Source organism: Rattus norvegicus, chromosome 14, assembly GCF_021556685.1.
Source record: "Rattus norvegicus strain SHRSP/BbbUtx chromosome 14, alternate assembly SHRSP_T2T, whole genome shotgun sequence".
NCBI lineage: Eukaryota > Metazoa > Chordata > Mammalia > Rodentia > Muridae > Rattus > Rattus norvegicus.
This window is the reverse complement of record NC_141547.1, coordinates 29609889-29622994: the sequence shown is the minus strand read 5'-3', so window position 1 is coordinate 29622994 and position 13106 is coordinate 29609889.

Genomic DNA, 13106 nt, shown 5'->3' with positions numbered 1-13106 from the left:
AGCTTGGAATAACATCTGGAATGTAAATAAATAATAAATATATAAAAGAGCAAAGATTAAAAATAATACAAAACTAAAAATGATTATGAAACAAAGAGCCTCTGACAATTCTATTAAGTTTGTTTTGTGATGGCTATCTATTGAAGGGCATGGCACACTTTAAAGGTGATTTGTTTCCTTGAGTTAGACTACCTTGGAGAAAGTTAACTTTCATTTGCAATTGGCAATCAATTGGAGATAGCTTATGGTCATGAATGGGCATGTGTTCACATCTTGAAGCACTATGAGCCCATTGATGCCTGTGAACTCTCCCATGATCTCTGTGAGTATATAAATTCACCAGACTTTTTATCTACAAACACTTCCTGTTTCATTGTCCTCAAGTCACACTTTTCTCTTCCTCTTCCACACGATGTCCTGAGCCCTAAGAGAGGAATTTGATGGAGAGGTCCCTGTTAGTACTGAGTGTTCCAAGATCTTTAACTCTCTACACATTGCCTGTGTGTGGTTCTCTGTGTTTGCTTTTACCTGATGCAGGAGAAAGTTTAAAGCCTCCTGTTGGAATCCCACAAACAACTCACTACTGTGCATTGTTGATGGCTCTCTACACAGAGAGAGTAAGGCTCTGTTGCTAAAGACAGGCCCTGAACAACTTATTAAACACATGGAAGTGGAGCTGGTTTCTACCTAATGCCTTCACCCATACAGACTACTATTCATGTTACTAGACACACTCTGCATGCTACCAAAAGAGGGAGGTAAGCTTCAACCGAACTACAAATGTCTCAGTCTGCAAAGGTGTACTTCTAGCAAGATACGTTGCTTCAAGAGAGGTCCAAAACTTGCCAGAGCAACTGACCAATACCATATTTGAGTTAGGGCACACTCCATGAAATGGACATCATACCCAATGTTAGTTGGGTGACTGGATAGGCCGTATGAGACTATATAGGATAGGGAGCTTGAAACAAACCAAATACTACTAATCTTCTAAAGAAATATAACAGCAAATTTATTCCTAATGGCATTCCGCTCTACTCACAGATCTGTGCCTTGCTTGGCCATCATGTACTTTGCTTTCTTAATAAACACCATTTTTCAAAGAATAATCATATTACATTAAAGTTCTTTCCTTTCTTATATCTAGTGTATCATTAAATTATTCTTATATTAGTATATCTTTCAATTGTTCTGTGCTTTAATCTCTCACATTCTAGGTCCAGGAGACTACATCTTTGACCCTAGTATAAAGCCTTCTGGTGTTCCTCTGGTTCTTCTCTTTTCACAAGATAAAAACTAAAGGTACTTCCTATGGTCAAGACATGATACACAAAGTTGATATGACACCATGTAGAAGTGGAACACGTATGAAGATATCAAGTTATGAAGACGGAACCTCCATTTGTGGCATTAAGCTGTAAGAGTCACAAAGCAACACCTCAGAGGAACAAAGCAAGCATTTACTATACATGGGGCCTGTCAGTTCCTTGGTCTTAGACATTCCATCTTCAAAATTGTGAAAAATAAGTTCTTATTAATAAAATTCATGGCCTGTTGTATTTTGTTGCAGTACAAAAATAAATAATTATGGATTTGGAAGATGTGCTTGTCAAAAAAAACAAAACATTCAGTGTAATCCATATCATCTTCTTACTTTCCTTTAGACTGCATTTAAGCTCCCCAGGATGCACAGAGTTTGTGCTCAAAAGCTTTTCAGAAAATCTGTCCTACCACTTATATTCCTTATTTGTGCTAATTTTACTCTTCAAAGCAGTGCTTCTTAGCTTTGGGGGTAGTCAATCGGCTAAGAGCAGGGACTGAGGATGGTTCATGGATGAGCAACTTAACCTGGAGTCCACACTTCTGCAGGCAAAATTCTCATTCAGCATTAGAAAAAGTATGGAGGGTTTCTGAAGGAACAGAAGAGAGAGAATAATGCTCAACAGTGGATGATGGGAGAAATGTATTATTACTTTATAGGAAAAAATACACTTAAAATGTATTCACAAGCACAAGTTTGATAAGTTTGTGCTGTTTGATTGCTCTTTCTACATTTTATTTACAGCTGATATTGTGGGTGTGAAAGGGTATATTTGTCACTTTGTCATAGAAACAAGATAAAGTAAGTACATAAACATATGAAAAATATTCATTATGACATACCTAATTATTATTCAAAATCTACAAGATGGGAAACTTGCTCATAATTTAAGAGTGCCCATGGTATAGATCAAGCCCAAAGGTGTTTCTCCTTTGATGCCATCATTTTTCTTCTTACTTAAGTCCCAAATAATTGAGTGACAGCTCTACACAGAATAACATATACTGTTATTTGTTTACAGCTGGTCAATTTAGGTTTTACTCTTTTCCAAAACACTGTGGCTTAGCATATAAAATTAGCCATCACACCAGTTTTATTCACTGTCATCTACAAGAATGTTGTTGTTTCTAAGTTTTAGCATTCTGAATCACTGTGGTATAAATATTTGAGAACACATTATGGGTGGACATACATTTCACATTCATTTGTTTAAATGTGTAAAAGCATCATATCTATATTTTATTTTAATGCAATATTTACTTTTGAAAGAATCTGCCAAACTGTCTTCCCAAGTGGCTGTACCATATTGTACTCCACCAGCAATAAACAAGAAATCATGTTGCTATACTGTCTTGTCAACACAAAAATTTGAAACTGGTAGTTCAGAACTTAGCTATTGTGATATGTCTATACATATATGTCACTAATGTTCAGATTTGACAATCTGTATTGGTGTAAGATATTAAATACATTTTCATATATTTCATTGTCATTTAGGTTAGCTAACTATTTCTTTATTTCAATACCTTTATATTGGTAACTGCGTATGTACTGTGTGTGTGGAATGTGTGTGTGTGTGTGTGTGTATGTGTGTGTGGTGTGTGCGTGTGTGTGTGTGTTGTGCACACATGAGTCTGTATGTGTGCATATGGAAGTCAGAATTCCACATTACATATCTCCCTCTATCACTCTCCACCATAGCTTTTGAGATAGGCTATATTAGTGATCCTGAAGCTTGCCATCTTCACTGAACTGACTAACTAGAAAGATACCTGTGTCCCTGTCTTTCATCCTCCAGAGCTGGGGTCACATGTGGGTATTATCATGTCTTGTTATGCAAATGTGTTTAAAAGTTCAAATTATACTTAAGATTAAAAATCCTTTTTTCAAATAGGTATTTTATTTCATAAGTATAAATATTTTATTCAGATTGTGGTTATCTTTCAATTCTCTTAAACTTGGTTATAGCTGACTATACAAACATATAAGTAGTTTTATAAATTAATAATTATATATTTTCATATTTAATTTTAAATTTGTTTTATTTTATAAAATCTTTTCTGTGAGTTAAGTAAGTAAAAATAAAGAACTGGATTTGCTGTTAACAGTGATATAAGACATATTGTAGAACATGATGGGCAGAAAATGGGATGAGGTCTTCATAGTCAGGAACAGACTTCAATATTGCCATCATTCTATAAAAAGGTAACTAAGTTTGATATTTTTTCAACTCAACAAAGGAATAAAATGTGATATATTACATTACGATTTCTTAATGCTAGAAATCACTAATCATTAAAAACAAGTTCATTCTATCTATTTAATATATTGACATATATTACAATGATATGAATATAAATAAAAATATAAAATAATATAAATGAAAACAAATATAAATTGATAAAATATCCTTGGTACTACTAATGAAATGATTAGGGAAAGTTTTATGAAGTAACAACTGTGAATGTTATAATACACTGTGATTTTTCATAGTAGGAAGAATATTTTACATTTTGTTTATTAATCTACTCATTAGTGACAAAAAGTCATCATGCTGTGTAATAAAATTAGAATACTGTAGTCTTTTTTATGGATGGGTTAACGTATTCGTACTTGCTGATTTCAGATATGGGTTAACGATAGTTGTACTCTCATCGAAGCATTAGAGATTCTATCTTGCAAATTTTATAATTAGTATATCTAGGCAGTTGAATAATTTTCTATGGAATAAATGTGCCATTGTTCTATAATCCATGTGTCTGCTGATTGACAGCTAGGCTGTTTCTATTTCCTGACGGTTGTGAATAGGTGATGAACATGAGAAGGCATCTTGGTTTGATGTTCACAGGATGTTTGAAATTCATAGGGAAATTGCAGCAGTACATTATTATAAACAAAATTTTATTTTCAAAGAAACTAGAATATTTGCTGCATTTCACAGCTAAGGTAGATAATATAAAGGTAGTTAAACCTTAAAACTAGTATCCTATTGTGTTATAAATGCATTTGTTTAATATGCCTTTAAGAGAATAATATAAAAAATACTTTGTTTTAGATTTCTCAAGTAATCCACTTTTATAACATCATCCATTGCAAAGCTCCCTCTTTAATTATGTCCGTTGTCCCTGACTTGCGTAATGCATCTGCTTTTATTGTGAAAATCATTTGCTAGAAATAGAAGATATTCTGAAAGATGGACACTACATGTCGATATTGCTTGATAAACTGTGAGGGATGTTTGTAACACTGTTTGCTATCTAGGTCAGCTGGAGTCAGTTGGAGTGAGTTATGTTATTATTTATAAATTCTTTATAGAATTTCTGTAAGCCATATGGTCACTTCATTAGATGCATAAAAGACCTTTGACAAAACTCAATACCTTTTCATGATAAAATCCTGTAAAGATTGGGGACATAATAAAGACAGCTTATGGATAGTCAGAGTGGTTAAGATAAAATCTCAAGGGACAGCACATTCTGGGGAGGATTTAGAGCAAAGGGAACATTCCTCCATTTCTGGTGGGAGTGCAAACTTGTTCAACTACCTTGTAAATCAATTTGGTAGTTTCTCCGAAAACTGCGAATAATTCTATCTCAAGACCCACATATCCTACTCCTTGGCATATACCCAAAAGATAGCCCCTACTATAGCACAAAGAGGCTTGTTCAACTATGTTCATAGTAGCTACATTTATAAAAACCAGAAACTGAAAACAACCTAGATGTCCCTGAACAAAAGAATGGATAAAGAAAACTTGATACATCTACAAAATGGAATGCTATTCAGCTATTAAAGGTGTATATATTAAATTTGTAAGCAAATGGGTAGAACTTGAGAATCTCATCCTGAGTGAGGTAACTCAGAGTCAGAAAGATAGATATGGTATGTACTCACTTATCAGTGGACATTACTCAAAATGTCCAGGACAATCATGCTACAACCCAGAGACTAAAAGACATTGGGCAATAATGAGGTCCTAAGTGAGGATACCCGAATGTTACTCTTAAGGGAAAACTAAATCGTCATCAGATATGGATGAAGAGAGGGAACTGGGTAGGGAACTGGCAAGGAATAGCAATCAGATGGGGGGGAAGAATGCAAATTTGGGGGATATCTCTAGGGACCAGCAGGAAGCCTGGGAACCAAAGGATATGGGAAGTCTATAAGAGTGACACTAGTTGAGATTCCTACCAGAGAGGGATATAGAGACTGAAGTGACTTACTCATGTAGCCAGGCAGGACTCCCAAAGGAGGGAAGGGCACATCAATCCACCCACAAAATCTTCAAAAGAAAATTTATCTTTCTTATAAGATATGCAGTGGTAAAGATGGACCAGCGACTGAGTGAATTGCCAACAAATGACTGCCCCAACTTGAGACCGATTCCCTGTGAGGGAGCCAACCCTAAATGATACTCTCCTATGCTTGCAGACAGGAGCCTAGCATAACTGTCTCCCAACAGACTTCATCCAACAGCAGTAGAAGCAGATGCAGAGATCCATCGTCAAACATCAAGTGGAGCCTGAAGAATCTTGTGGAAGAATTGGGGATACAGTGAGCAAATCAGAGGGGACAAGACACCACAAGAAAAGCCAGAATCAACTACGCAGGGACCATGGAGGCTCAAAGAGCCTGGGCCAGCAATGAGGGAGCATGGAGAAGCTGAATTTTGAGCCCATACACATTTGTAGCCAACATGCATCTCAGTCTACATGTGGGCCCCCTATCAACTAGAATAGGGAATGTCAGTTTCTGTTCCCTGTCATTGGATCTGCATTAGCCCTACTGGATTGTCATGTTAGGTCCTGGTAGGAAAGGATGTTCCTAGACCTACTGGGACTAGATGTCCCAGGGTGGGATGGTACCCAAAAGGGACTTTCCTTCTCTGAGGAGAGACAAGGGGAAATGGGGTAAAGGATTAGTAAGAGAACAACTTGGAAGAGAGGAGGTAGGGGCCTGTGATCGTGATGTAAAATGAATAAAAAACAAATAAATTAATTAATGAAGGAATAAATAGAAAAATAAATAAATAAACAAACAAAAACAATATATTTTAAGAAAAAGAAAAGGATGCATCTAATTGGGACTTTCTTAAAATTTCAGAGTTTTAGTCTATTATTTTCATAGTTTTATACATAAGGGCATACAGACAGACATGGTAGCTGTGAGCTCTACATCTGAATTTGAAGGCAGCTGAAAGACAATGTGTCTGAATTGAATATTTGAAACAAACCCCTAATCCAACCTCCAGGAACATATTTCTTCCAACAAAGCCATACCTTCCAATCCCTCTTAAGTCATGCTACATTTAAATATAGGAGCCTGGGTAGGTCATTTATATTCAAAGCACCACCATACATCCAACATACAATGGTACATTGTCATTCTAAACAGGAGGAAATAAAGCATAGTGAGAGAATACTGGATCAAAGCAAGACTTAAAACCAGCAGGGCAAATTCTAAACACATATCTCCATGTCTGATATCAAGGGGCTCTTCAAGTTTCCCAACTCCTTTCGGTTTTGTTGACTAAAACACGATTCTCTCTTTTGGTTTCCACATTCTCTTTGGCAGTCACCCTGGGCAGGTGTCTAATATTACCATGTCCACCATCTTGGTGTCTCCAATGAACTCCAGGTTTTTACTATCACAGCTTCACAAAATGGCCTCCCTGTTCCTCCATGCAGGAACACATACCCCTGACACATGCTTGGCTTCGGCAACTTTCCTTAGCTGCAGAGAAATTCCATAATCTCTTTCTTGTATCCTTGACTCTAAAGCCAGAATAACATGACTGGAGCTGCCAAGTTCTGCTGCTTGTTGGTGCAGGAAATTAACCACCTCATTCAAACACATATTCATCAGTTTCCTGTTTGCTTCAGTTTGCATCACTTTTTAAGCTTTATTTTAAATTCCTTTTTAAAATTTAAAAGCTTACCTGGGTTTGGTCTTACTTTGATGCCACTACATCTTTCATTCCAATTAGCTTTGGCCTTTTAAAACTTGTCTCCTGAGCATGATTTAGCTTCCTTACACTTCCTGGAGTTCTTAGACTAAAACTGTGTATATTCTAGTTTTTCTTGCTTAGCTTCCTATGAAAGAGTCATATCCTGTAATCTCCTTTACCAATGCCATTAATCCAAAACTCTCCAATTTAGCCTCCAATAGATTTTTTTTTTTGGAGAAGGGCAAAATGCAGCCACATTCTTTGTCAAAATATCACAAGAATGGTTTCTAGGTCATATACTAATAGTCTTCCTCCTGAAACTTCTTGAGCTGGGACTCTATACTTCAAATCATTCTGAGTACCCCCCCTTTTTTCAATGTTGCTAAAGGATTGCATATTCTGTCGTGCTTCAAGTGTCCAATTGCTTCTCTAGTCCAAAGTTCCAAAACATTTCATATTTTTCCAAACAAACACATGGTCAGGTGTATCATAGTAACAGTTTCTGGTGCCAACTTCTGTGTTAATATCTTATCTGATAAAGTAGAAATTCTACCATGAACCTCCTAAAGCTGATAAACACTTTCTTCAAATAGTCCTGAGTAATGAAACTGAACTACTGGCAGTATCACCATCTTCAATGTCAAGTTGTACTACCGAAACAACAAGATACTGGCCAGCAATTGATTTCTCACTATCACTTGTTTGAGAGTGTGTGTGTTTGTGTGTGTGGGTTGTGTTTGAGTGTGAGAATACATGACAGTATATGCATGTATTGTGTGGGTATGAGTATGTGCATGTATGTGATGTGTGTGTGTGTGTGTGTGTGTGTGTGTTTTCATGTCTGTCTATGTATGGGAGTATATGTTTGTGTGCCTGTGTGATTCAGTGTGTATATCTATTGTGTAAGTTTATTACACACAGAGAGACACTGTGCTGTTTCCTGCTGAAATTTTCATTTGATAAGCAGAGCCCTTAGACTTGTTAATATATATACAGTGTCAGCATAAGATAATAATAATTCTGGCTATGACAATCTAACTTAATCACACATTTCAATCTATGGGACTGCCAGATGTTAAGTGGAATTAAACCTTTTTATGTAACTGTAGGAGCTTTTTCTTCTTTCCAAAGTTATATTTATAATATAAGCTCATGGAAATTTCTCTTTTTTTTCAACATTTTTTTATTCTGGATCACAAAATCACTGTAATCAGACCACATAGAGATAATGACAGTGCCTGCCCTTTGCATTGGCCTTTCTGTTAAACACCCACAGGAGATATTGATTAATTAATCTGTCTTCTTCTTTCCTTTTTAACAGCATTAGCCACACAAAAAAATTGTTCCCGTCAGAAGGAATAGATCCAATGTATCCAGATATAGAAGCACTTTGGGGATATTATTCCCTTTACTCAAGAATTAACAAAACAATATTTTTTTGTTCACAACATAAAACGATGTGTGCCTCTGTGAGAAATTGAAGCCTTAAAAGAATAAGACATTAGAACTTGGATGTAATGCCAACATTTTGGGAATAGAAGAATATCTTTGTTGGCTACAACATCTGAACTGCATGAGACTATGTCCTACAGAAAGATAAGGAGTGAAATTGAGATTAGAAAGAGCAAGAGACAGAAACAGAGAAAGAGAGGCAGAGACAAAGGCAGGAAAAGAGACCAGGAAACAGAAGGAATGATTATAGTCATAGCGAGGAAACATCTATTCCATGGCAAAGCATTCAGAAGACTTATCTATAACAGATGTGGTGCTCTTACCAAGACATGTCTTAGAGTATGTGCAATCATGCCCCTCTATTTATTTTCCCCCTCTCAATAATAATTTCCTGATACTTGTAATCCCAACACAGTATTCCCCAGGTAAATATGTATTTCATGCAAGTATGAACTGCTGTATGATTTACTCATTTATGAGATTGGATTAAGTACACTCAGAGACATTAGGACACAATTTTTATATAACAAGAAAGTCATTAACTAGACTTAAGATGATTAGGTTTTACTCTTAAATACATCTCTGTATTTTCTGCCCTAAATATGTTGTGTATTTATTTATTGGAAGGTTGGTTTTGTGTAGAGGAATTTTAATCCAGCAATATGGCTGCTCTGACAAGAAATCATATTCAAAGACATGAACTGGATTACAGCATGATCTGGCTGGCATACAAATATGCCCTTAGTACACACCTTTAATCTCTAATAAACACAGTAAGGTTAGTTTGTGGAAGGAAGCAGCCATGTTTGAAAGTGATATCCTGTTGAGGGGATGACAAAGTGATGAATCCGAGTAAGATTTGACAAACTGAGTTGGAGACAGGATGTGCCCAATTCTCATAAGAACAGAAGAGACAGCAATGTAAGAGAAAAAAGTTTATATTTGAGGTATGTGGTGTGTAATGTGTGGTGTGCAGTGTGTGTGTGTGTATGACATTTGTAACAGGACAGATTTACAGAAAAAAAAGTTTCAGAGTGAACAAGCTAGACACATGTAAGGGCCGAGTGAGGAAAAAAATGGAAAGGAACCAGAATATTAAAACAGATTGAGAAAATTAGTATGGGTCTAGGTAGAGTCAATTCAAGTCAGAAGCCCAGAGAAGCCAGATTGAATCAGTTAGCTTGGAAGATTAAATTGTACTTCAGCTAGAAGCATCCAGGCCTATAGCTAGGAAGAGTTAAAAGAGAGAAGGAAATCTCTGATCTCAGTCAAAGCCATGTATTCACACAGCTTGGGTACATCTCTAATCAGTTCACTTCATCTGAGGAAACAAAAGTGACATTTACAATTATATTTTGCCCATTTTTTTATTTTTCTTTCTTTGCTTTCTCTAACAGTATTCTGAAACATATTTTCATATTCTGAAAAATATTTTAAATAATTTTAAGACAGAAAAAGACAGATGTATTCATTTTTTATGAGTAACAAAATATTGCCTGTACAAATCAATAAAAATAAATTAAAGACTTCCAATATTTTTCCATATTTTTAAAAGAGTTCTGGAAAAAGACTAGTTATATAAATCAATAGCAAGAAAAATGATTCTGTAATTTAAAAGGTATATAATAAGGAATCTTATTTTTCATATGTTGGTTTCTAGTTCAAGATTTTCTTCTAATGTTATTTTCTAATCAAATAAAATTTAAACTTGAATGGTTAAAAGTTCAGAAAAATGTCAATATAATCCATAAGATTAATATGTACCCTGCTTTGGTATCCATCCCATCTGTAGACACCAAACCTAGACACTTTTGCTGATGCCAAGAAGTGCTTGCTGACAGGAGCCTGGTATAACTTCCCCTGAACAGTTCTACTAATGGCTAACCAGTACAGATGCATATGTTCACAGCCAACAATCAGACTAAATTCTAGGACCCAATGGTGGACTTAGGGAAAGGTCTGAAGGGGCTTAAGGGGTTTGCAACCTCATAGGAAGAACAATATCAACTAAACAGACTATCCAGAACTCCCAGGAACTAAACCATCAACGAAAGAGTACACATGGAAGCAGCCATGGCTCCAGCTGCACATGTAGCAGAGGGTGGCCTTATCTGATATCAATGGGAGTGGAAGCCTTTGACCCTGTGACGGCTCCATGCCCCCAGTGTAGGTGAGGGGATGGTAGAGCAGAAAGGCAGGAATGGTGGGGGGACACCCTCATAGAGTCAGGGGGAAGCAGATGGGCTAGGAGTGTTGCAGAGGGGAAATCGTGGAAGAGGGACATTTGAAATGTAAATAAAATAATCAATGAAAACAGACAAAAAACAAACAAAAACAAAAATCTGTAAACAGCTTCATCATAAAAGAGCAGGTAAAATGATTTTTAAAAGAAAAAAGGCAGGTGTGTTCTTTTATAATGACTAACAAAATATTAACTGTTCAAATCAATATAAATTTCTCTTGAAAAGCGAAGAGCTATTTCTTGAAACAGGGTCTCTCTATGTAGCTATGGGTGTCCTGAAACCTATGTCTAGTCTTTATAGAGTAGATTTTCTTCAAACTCAATTAGATAAATTCCTGCTTCTGTGTCCTGAGTGCTGGGATTACGAAAATGCCTCACTATCCCCAATGAGAAACAAACAAACAAAAATTAAAATTTTAACAAAAAGAAGAATTTTGACCAGTACAGCTCACTTAAAATACATATTTTGGTTCATGAAAAGTGACCCCCTAAGAAAGGCACAGTTTTATTTCAATTTCCAGAAAAGAATTGAAAGTTTATACTGAGGAATTATTACTATCATAAGGGGAACACAGTCCTTCATTTCTGTATCTTAATGCAGAATTTTGTGGAAGTGATTCACACTAAAGTCACATTAAGTAGATTGTTTTTTATCCATTGTTGCTTCTGTGTCAGATCATCTGACCCAGAAAATTTGGCTAAAGTTTGTCAGGATAATAATAGCAAATATGGAAAAAATACACAAACGAAATATATTAATAAAAATGCACAGCCAGGGTCAATTTAAAGCAGAAGTATCAGCAATATAAATATTTACTATCAAACTCATTACATAACATTAACCCTCAAAATAAATACCAATAATTGATTATCAGAACTCTCCCCTCCTATGCTATCATAAATATGCATAGGGAAATATGAAATGTAGAGAAAATCAACCAATCAACTAGTAACGTTCCCATGAATGAGAAGTGTGTATGTGTACATCTTTTACACATACTAATTTGGCTTTTGATAATGATATTTTTCTTTGTAAACATACTTTTTCTGAATTAAGAAACGAATCTGTCAAAGGACTAGCATTTTATCAATGCTTATTTTTTTAAGATTATTTTAAAAACCATGTGCCAGGTGGCTGTGAGAAAGTGTTCTCCAGACTATCTCACTTCAAGTAGTTATCAGTGTTCACCAGCATGTATGTACGAAGTTGTCTTTAGGAAGTACTTAATTCACCTATATAATAAGGCACCTATATATTATGTAATTTACGTGTAAAAATATTTACATGCACTTAAAATATACCATTCTACTCTGTAGCAGATTACATTAGTGAGTCAAATTGACATTATTAATGGACTTTTCTATAATTAATAGATAATTAGTTAATAAAGCATATATGTGTTTTTTTCAATTATTATAAACGATGTCCTATGTACATCTGCTTTTGGATGTCTTGTTGTAAAGTACAAGTTTAAAATCTTATCCCTGGCAATATTACACTGACTTGGGAGTCTCACAGAGACACTTCACCATATGTCTTTTTTCTTCATCTGAAAAATGTCATATGGCAATTTTTTTCACTAAAAAAAAAAGAATTGAAACTTTTATATTTGCATTTGCTAGTTTTCAACACTTAAAAGTATCAAAAGAAAACTCAAGATTTCAGGTGCTTAATTACCCAGGGGACTTAAGCGCATCTAGTTCTCACACTTTCAATGTTTAGTTAGAGAAACCATGAGAGCTTGGTAGTAACAACTGAAAAACAATTCCCTAGATAATTCCCACACCTTTTCTTTTGATGACATGAATGTAATACAAAGTTACAGAGCACAAAAACTACAGATAACTTAGCTCCACTGGGGTAAATTGATGCTAGAAGATTAAGATAATGTTAGCAACACACTGCTAGCATTAGTGTTCGATTCATCTACAGATCAAGCTTGAAAGTAAAACACCTTACATGTCACAAAAGTCTTAGTGGAATTCCAGGACCATGACACATACAATCATTATACGGAAAAAAAATAAACATGGTGTGGATATTGTTCAAGATATTTGTATTTAAGCAGAAAAAATTTATGAGCACTTTTAAGAGACTAATAAAATATTTCAAGTTGTTTAAAATTAAGGAGTAACCCGGGTTC